Source organism: Urocampus carinirostris, chromosome 5 (assembly GCF_059441175.1).
Source record: "Urocampus carinirostris isolate Australia breed hairy pipefish chromosome 5, RoL_Ucar_1.0, whole genome shotgun sequence".
NCBI lineage: Eukaryota > Metazoa > Chordata > Actinopteri > Syngnathiformes > Syngnathidae > Urocampus > Urocampus carinirostris.
This window is the reverse complement of record NC_142353.1, coordinates 45,077,255-45,084,858: the sequence shown is the minus strand read 5'-3', so window position 1 is coordinate 45,084,858 and position 7,604 is coordinate 45,077,255.

The window sequence follows — 7,604 nt, the reverse complement described above, 5'->3', positions numbered from 1 at the left end:
GTTTATTTGTGACATCGTTAATCACAAGGAGTCTCAAAGGGCTGCGCAGACTATTGCAAACTACAGACTATTATGACACCATCCCCTGATCTAAAACCTACATGAGGGGGAAGGAAAAACGCAAAAACCTCAAGTCAAGTCATGTTTATTTGTGACTCCTTTAATCACAAAGAGTCTCAAAGGGCTGCACTGACCACAGGTTATTGCAAACACAGACTATTAGGACACCATCCCCTGATCTAAAACCATCATGAGGGCAAAGAAAAACTCAAAAACTACAACATGAGACAAGTCGAGTCATATTTATTTGTGACGCCCTTAGTCACAAAGAGTCTCAAAGGGCTGCACAGACCACAGATTATTGCAAACCAAAGACGATTACGACACCATCCCATGATCTAAAACCTACATGAGGGCAGGGAAAAACTCAAAAATCTCAAGTCAACTCAAGTCTTTATTTGTGACATCGTTAATCACAAGGAGTCTCAAAGGGCTGCGCAGACTATTGCAAACTACAGACTATTATGACACCATCCCCTGATCTAAAACCTACATGAGGGCAAGGATAAACTCGAAAACCTCTTTTCTCTTTCTCTTTTCATCCCCTTCGCGCTTTCTTTTCTCTTTTTTCTCCTTCTGTCTTTTTATTTCTCTTTGGATTTCTTTCTTTCTCTCCCTTTCTCTTTTTTCTCTTTAATCTACTAGTCCGGCCCCCCGCCAGAATGTTTGTTCTATCGTGTGGATCCCGAGGTAAAATGAGTTTGACACCCTGTGTCATGAAGCGGGTCGGGAAGCAGAAAGTAGGAACTCATTTGCGTAGACGATCTGTCACTTTAATGGAGAAAGAAAAGTTGTCCATCACAAAAACGGACCAAAAACAAAACAAAACAGGCTCAAAGGCAGGCAAAACTACAGACTAGATATTTAACGGGATTAAACAGAACTTGCAGGAATCTCTCAAAATGTTACACCAAAGTGCAACAAACAGGTTTTCAACAAGGGTAAACAACAAGTACCCATAGGAGTAATCAGGAAATGCAGGTCAGCCGGTGTCAAGGGTCAGGGCCAGCTGAGCGCCATGACAACCATGCAAGACATGACACCCTGCCCTAGAGTATCATTTTCCCTGACGGAGGTCTATAATAAAAAACAATAAAATCAATATAGTTTTTTTTTGGTGGCTCCTTTTGGCAATATTTTTAACCCCATGTGGCCCACCACCTAAATTATTTACCCACCCTTGACCTAGAGCACAGGTGTCAAACAGGCGACCCGCGGGCCGGATCAGGCCCGCTATGGGATTGAATCCGGCCCGCGAGACAACACTCAATGAAGCGCAAGAGAAAAACGAGCTGCAGGTTGAAATATGTCAACTTGATGTTGCCAAAGCCAGGTGCCTCGAACAAAGACACTGTACTTGTATTTCTTTCTCTCTCTCTCTCTCTCTCTCTCTCTCTTTCTTTTCCACCCCTTTTCTCCCACTCTGTCTCTGTCTCTTTCACTCTCTGTGTCTCTCTTTTTCTCTCCCTTTGTTGCTCTTTGTCTATTTCTCTCTCTCTGTGTCTTTTAACCTCTTTTGCTCTAACTTCCTTTTTTCCTTTTCTCTCTTTTATCTTTCTCTCTTCATACCCTTCACGCTTTCTTTTCTCTTTTCTCTCCTTCTTTCTTTCTATTTCTCTTTGGATTTCGTTCTTCCGCTCCCTTTCTTTACCCTCTCTCTCTCTCTCTCTCTCTCTCTCTCTCTCTCTCTCTCTCTCTCTCTCTCTCTCTCTCTGTCCCTCTTTTCTACCCCTTTTCTCCCACTCTGTCTCTTTCACTCTAGGTGTCTCTGTTCTTCTCTTCCTCTATTGTCTTTTTTCTCTGACTTCCTTTTTTCCTTTTCTCTCTTTTCTCTTTCTCTCTTCATACCCTTCACGCTTTCTTTTCTCTTCTCTCTCCTTCTGTCTTTCTGATTCTCTTTGGATTTCTTTCTTCCTCTCTCTTTCTTTCCCCCTCTCTCACGACTTTTTATCTCTTTTGTTTCTCACGCTCTCTCCCTCTCTCCCATTTTTTCTTCCTTTGTCCCGCCCTTTCTCCTTTTCCCTCCCTCTTTCTCATATTTCTTTATCTCTCTTTTTCTTTCTCTTTAATCTACTAGTCCGGCCCCCAACATAATATTTGTTCTATCGTGTGGCCCCCGAGTTAAAATGAGTTTGACACCCCTGACCAAGAGCCTTCCTCAATATGAACTTGCCTGCTAGCGCAGAATAATTTGCTAACTTTAGATGCGACACAGGATGCTGTAGTTTGTTTTTGACCTACTTGTCAGTTTAGCATCATCGCCGAGTGGCCTACTAATCACGCGCCCTTAGCAAATTCATTTCCATCTCGGTCGAATGGCCCCCACTCAATTTAGTCATGGGTGACTCGACACGGCCCCACATTTAGCTAAAATGACTAGTCAAAGTCAAACACCTGGGTCCCCAAATTTTGGGAAATGTAACCGTTAAATTGGTCAGCCCACATCTCATCTCATCTCATCAGCTGCACCGCTTATCCTCAGTAGGGTCGCGGGGGTGCTGGAGCCCATCCCAGCAATCATCGGGCAGTGGGCAGGGGACACCCTGAACTGGTTGCCAGCCAATCGCAGGCCACACGGGGACAGACAACTCACTCGCTCATTCACACCTAGGGACAATTTGGCCAATGAACCTGACATGCATGTTTTTAGAATGTGGAAGGAAACCTACGCAAGCACGGGGAGAACATGCAAACTCCACACAGGAAGGTTCGATCTCTTGACCTCAGAACTGTGCTGTCCCAAAGCATTAATAAAAACCTTAGAAAAATGTAATATTATTTAGGAATTTAACCATTATTTTTCATCTCATCTCATCTTATTAGCTGCACCGCTTATCCTCAGTAGGGTCGCGGGGGTGCTGGAGCCCATCCCAGCAGTCATCGGGCAGTGGGCAGAGAACACCCTGAACTGGTTGCCAGCCAATCGCAGGGCACACGGGGACAGACAACTCGCTCGCTCAGTCACACCTAGGGACAATTTGGACCGGCCAATCCACCTGAAATGCATGTTTTTGGAATGTGGGAGGAAACCGGAGTGCCCGGAGGAAACCCACGCAAGCACGGGGAGAACATACAAACTCCGCACAGGAAGTCTGGAGCTGGATTTGAACCCACGCAGGAGGTTCCCACGACCTCAGAACTGTGCCGCACACGCGCTAATCACTGCTCCACCGTGCTGCCTACAGTAGAATGTTTTTAGTCAAATATAAAAAAAAATGGATGAAGTAGAAGCAGCCTGTCAAGAACCGGAACAGGATCAAGGACCCAAACGCGTGACGTTTTTGACACAAGCTTTTATTTTACGGGAAATGGGGAGTCATGCATGTTAGGCAGTTGTTTGGCGTGGAATTATAGGAAGCCAGAGGCCAACGAGATCGATACCAATTGCCTGAGCAGATATCGGACAGATGGGGTCGATACTGGACAGGAGGGGACAGACAGGATTGATATTGAAACAGGACATCGAAACTAAACAGGACAAACTAGACGGGAACGAAAAATGGAGAGAATGATAAACAAAACAAAAAATAGGCGGGGACCATACCGGACAGGAAATACCAACAGGAAACAGGACCAAGTCAGAACCCACGTCTTGTGGGGCAGAGGTTTGTTGATGAACTGACAAAGGAAGAGTGAGAACATTGAGCTTAAAGAGAGCAATCTCTTAACGAGCCGCAGCTGGCGCCACATGGGCGGGGCCAATTGGGCGCCATGGCAACCGTGACACAGCCTAGATAAAGTGAAGAAAATACGTATTTGAACACCCCGCTATTTTGCTCTTTCTCCCACTTGAAAATCATGGATTTTCATCGTAGGTGCATGTCCACTGTGAGAGAGATAAACTAAAAAGAAAAATCCAGAATTCATAATGCATGATTTTTTTAATGATTTATTTGTGTGACATAGCTGCAAATAAGTATTTGAACACCTGAGAAAATGAATGTATATATTTGGTACAGTAGCCTTTGTTTGCTATTACAGAGGTCAATATAAAGTAATCCAATCAATAAATCTTTTTTTCCCAGAACCTGGCCCCTAAACAGATTTTAGGATTAGGAAACCTAAATTCCAGTTACGTTCCTGGATTGTGGTTTTCCCAGCCAGAGGAAGTTACTTTTACTCCCTTGCATTTACTTAGGTAAGTTTGGGGACATTTTTTACATATAGGAGTATTTTTAAATCATTTTACTTGAGTAGATTTGTGAAGAAGAAACTATACTCTTACCCTGCTACATTAGGCTACATTGAACCCGTTACTTAAGTCCCTTCCATGTAATTATGTGCATGTCTGTCTCTGCTAAGGCGCATTTATTTTGTCAGAGACCTCGTTTCTTTGATTAAGATTCGACCAATGACCCAAACAGCCACCAGGTGGTACTTGTGAGTAGTGTCCCAGTTGCCATGGCGCCCAATTGGCCCCGCCCACTGCCCAAGATGGCTGGGATGGGCTCCAGCACCCCCGCGACCCTACTGAGGATAAGCGGTGCAGATAATGGATGGAGTTAAATCCCTGTGCCCAAAGAAACAAGAAGTTGCATTATTTGGAAACAAAAGTAGAGGCTTTAAATTATGAATTCAAGAAGCTCTGGGGATTTTTGGATTTTGCAAGCACGATAAATCTCAAAACGCTTTTCAGAATTTGGGGCGGATCTGATCTGATCTCCTTCTGTCTTCTAAGCTCTCAACATCTATCAACAATAGTGGAGTTTTGCTCTGAGCGGATATTTCAAATCGTTTCCTATTGAGGAGGGAAAAAAATGAAGAGTCCCTGAGTTCAGCATTTTTGCTGGAAAAGCATATGTATGTATGTAATTATGTCAGGGTTGCCATGGGGCCCAATTGGCCCCGCCCATGTGGCGCCAGCTGCAGCTCATTAAGAGATTGGCTTTCTGTCTATTTTGAGCTCAGCGCTCTCACTCTTCCTTTGTCAGCCTGTCAACAAACCTGTACCTCGCAAGACGTGGGTTCTGCCTCGGTCCTGTTTCCTGTTGGTCGTCCCAGTATTGTTCCCCTTTTTATTGTCCTGATTGATATCGGTTTCCAGTTTTATTCCCGTCTATTTTGTCCCGTTTCATTTCGATATCCTGTTTCAGTATCAATCCTGTCTCTCCGATCCTGTCCGGTATCGACCCCATCCGTCCGATATCAACTCGGGCAATTGGAATCGATCTCGTGTGTCTCTGGCTTCCTGTCTTTCTACGCCAGACCTCTGCCTGATGTCCATGACTCCCCATTTCCCATAAAATAAAAAGCTTGTGTGAGAACGTCACGCGTTTGGGTCCTGATCCTGTTCTGGTTCATGACAAATTAGGGATTCTTAATGCAAGCACATTTTTGTATGATCAATACGATTCCTTGCAAAGTCATCAATACTCGTATCGCGAATAACATTCACTTTTCTCTGCATTAAATGAAAAAGTCATATCGTAAAACCCATATTTCTACTAAATATTGCATTAATTTAATAGAAATTTCTCATTTTTTTAAATTTTGGCTTCGTGACTGCGCTTTAAACTCAGCCCAAACTGATACCAATACTGTCAGAAGCCGAACAGACGGAGAACCCAAACGCGTAACATTTTCACACAAGCTTTATGCCCCGCAAGACGTGGGTTCTGACCTGGTCCTGTTTGCTGGTGGTATTTCCTGTCTGTTATTGTTCCCGTTTATTTTTTCCTGTTTAATATCGGTTACCAGTTTTGTTCCCGTCTATGTTTGTCCTGTTTATTATTCTCTCCAGTTTTTATTCCTGTCTAGTTTCTCCTGTTTATTTTCGATATCCTGATTCCTTATCTATCTTGTCTGTCCCGTCCTGTCCGGTATCGACCCCGTCCGTCCGACATGAACTTGGGCAATTGGTATCGATCTCGTCGGTCTCTGGCTTCCTGTCTTTCCACGCCAGACCGCTGTCTAACATGCATGACTCCCCATTTCCTGTAAAATAAAAGGCTTGTGTGAGAAACGTCACACATTTGGGTCCTGATCCTGTTCCGGTTCATGTCCCTTTAACACATGAAAACGAAAAAGTGGGTGTGCAAAATGATTCAACCCCATTGAGTTAATACTTTGTAGCGCCACCTTTTGCTGCAATGACAGCTGCATGTCGCTCAGAGTATGTCTCTATCAGTTTTGCACATCCAGGAACTAATATTTTGGCCCATTCCTCCTTGCAAAACAGCTCCACCTCAGTATAGTTGGATGGAAAGCGTTTTCCCGTAAAATAAAAGGCTTGTGTGAGAATTTCACGCGTTTGGGTCCTGATCCTGTTCCGGTTCATGACACATTTGGCTCAGCTAGTGTCCCTTTAACACATGAAAACGAAAAAGTGGGTGTGCAAAATGATTCAGCCCCATTGAGTTAATACTTTTTAGCGCCACCTTTTGCTGCGATGACAGCTGCAAGTCGCTCGGGGTATGTCTCTATCAGTTTTGCACATCCAGGAGCTAATATTTTGGCCCATTCCTCCTTGCAAAACAGCTCCACCTCAGTATGGTTGGATGGAAAGCGTTTTCCCGTAAAATAAAAGACTTGCGTGAGAACATTACGCGTTTGGGTCCTGATCCTTTCCTGGTGCTTGACACATTGTTACAGTTACCTGGTACTTGAGTTTTTTTTCCACTCCTTTTTTACTTTTACTCTAGTAATTATTTGGATCACTACTTTTTAGTTCTACTTTAGTCATATTATTCTGGAGTAACAGTACTTTTATTTGGGTAAACAAAATATGGCGAGCTCGCTATTTCAAATGTAAAGAAAGGCTTCCTGTGGCGCCAAAGCTGGCCGTGATTCTTCCCTAATTAAAAAAAATAAAAACCGCAGGTTTCTTCTCCGAGCTGACAAAGAATTGTAGTCCTATCGATCGGCAAATTCCCATAACGTTCACGAGTAATGACTTCATGAGCTACTTTGATAATAAAATTCTTACTCTGCTCGACAAAATGAATTACGTCCTAGCCTCAGTGGAGACCAATTTATCTCTGAACACGGTCACTTTATTACACGTTATTTGTAAGGACTTGTTTTTGTCCTTTTAATCTTCCCGGACAAAGAATTTTCCTGCTCGTCTTTGTGATCCTTTTCCAGCACGGTAGCACTTTACCAATAGCACATTTTCCGTACTATAAGTCGCTCCGGAGCAATGTTCCTTGTCATTTTCCTTACGGGTCTGAGCGTTCACACAAAGTCGGTGAGCAACGCTTGAAACAACAGTGAGCAACGGCAATCCCAAGTGTGGCAACTGAGTCATTATGAAACAGGTCCAAAACTTGGCATGGAGTTACATTTTGCTGAGTTTCCGGAAATGCAAAATGATTTTTCTCTTTGGAATGAATTGACTCATCTACTATTGCAAAGGTTGTTTGTTCTTACAATTCTTTCACAAGAAATCCATTTCCTTTTATTTCCTGATATATTTTGTCGCATAATTTTAACATTTTTGGGGGCTTATAGAGTCAGTTGCACGATACAGAACTGTACTTAATCACATTTTTTGGTGGAAGTACAAAGTTGGCAACAAGATTCACTTGATATCATTGGAAAAGATT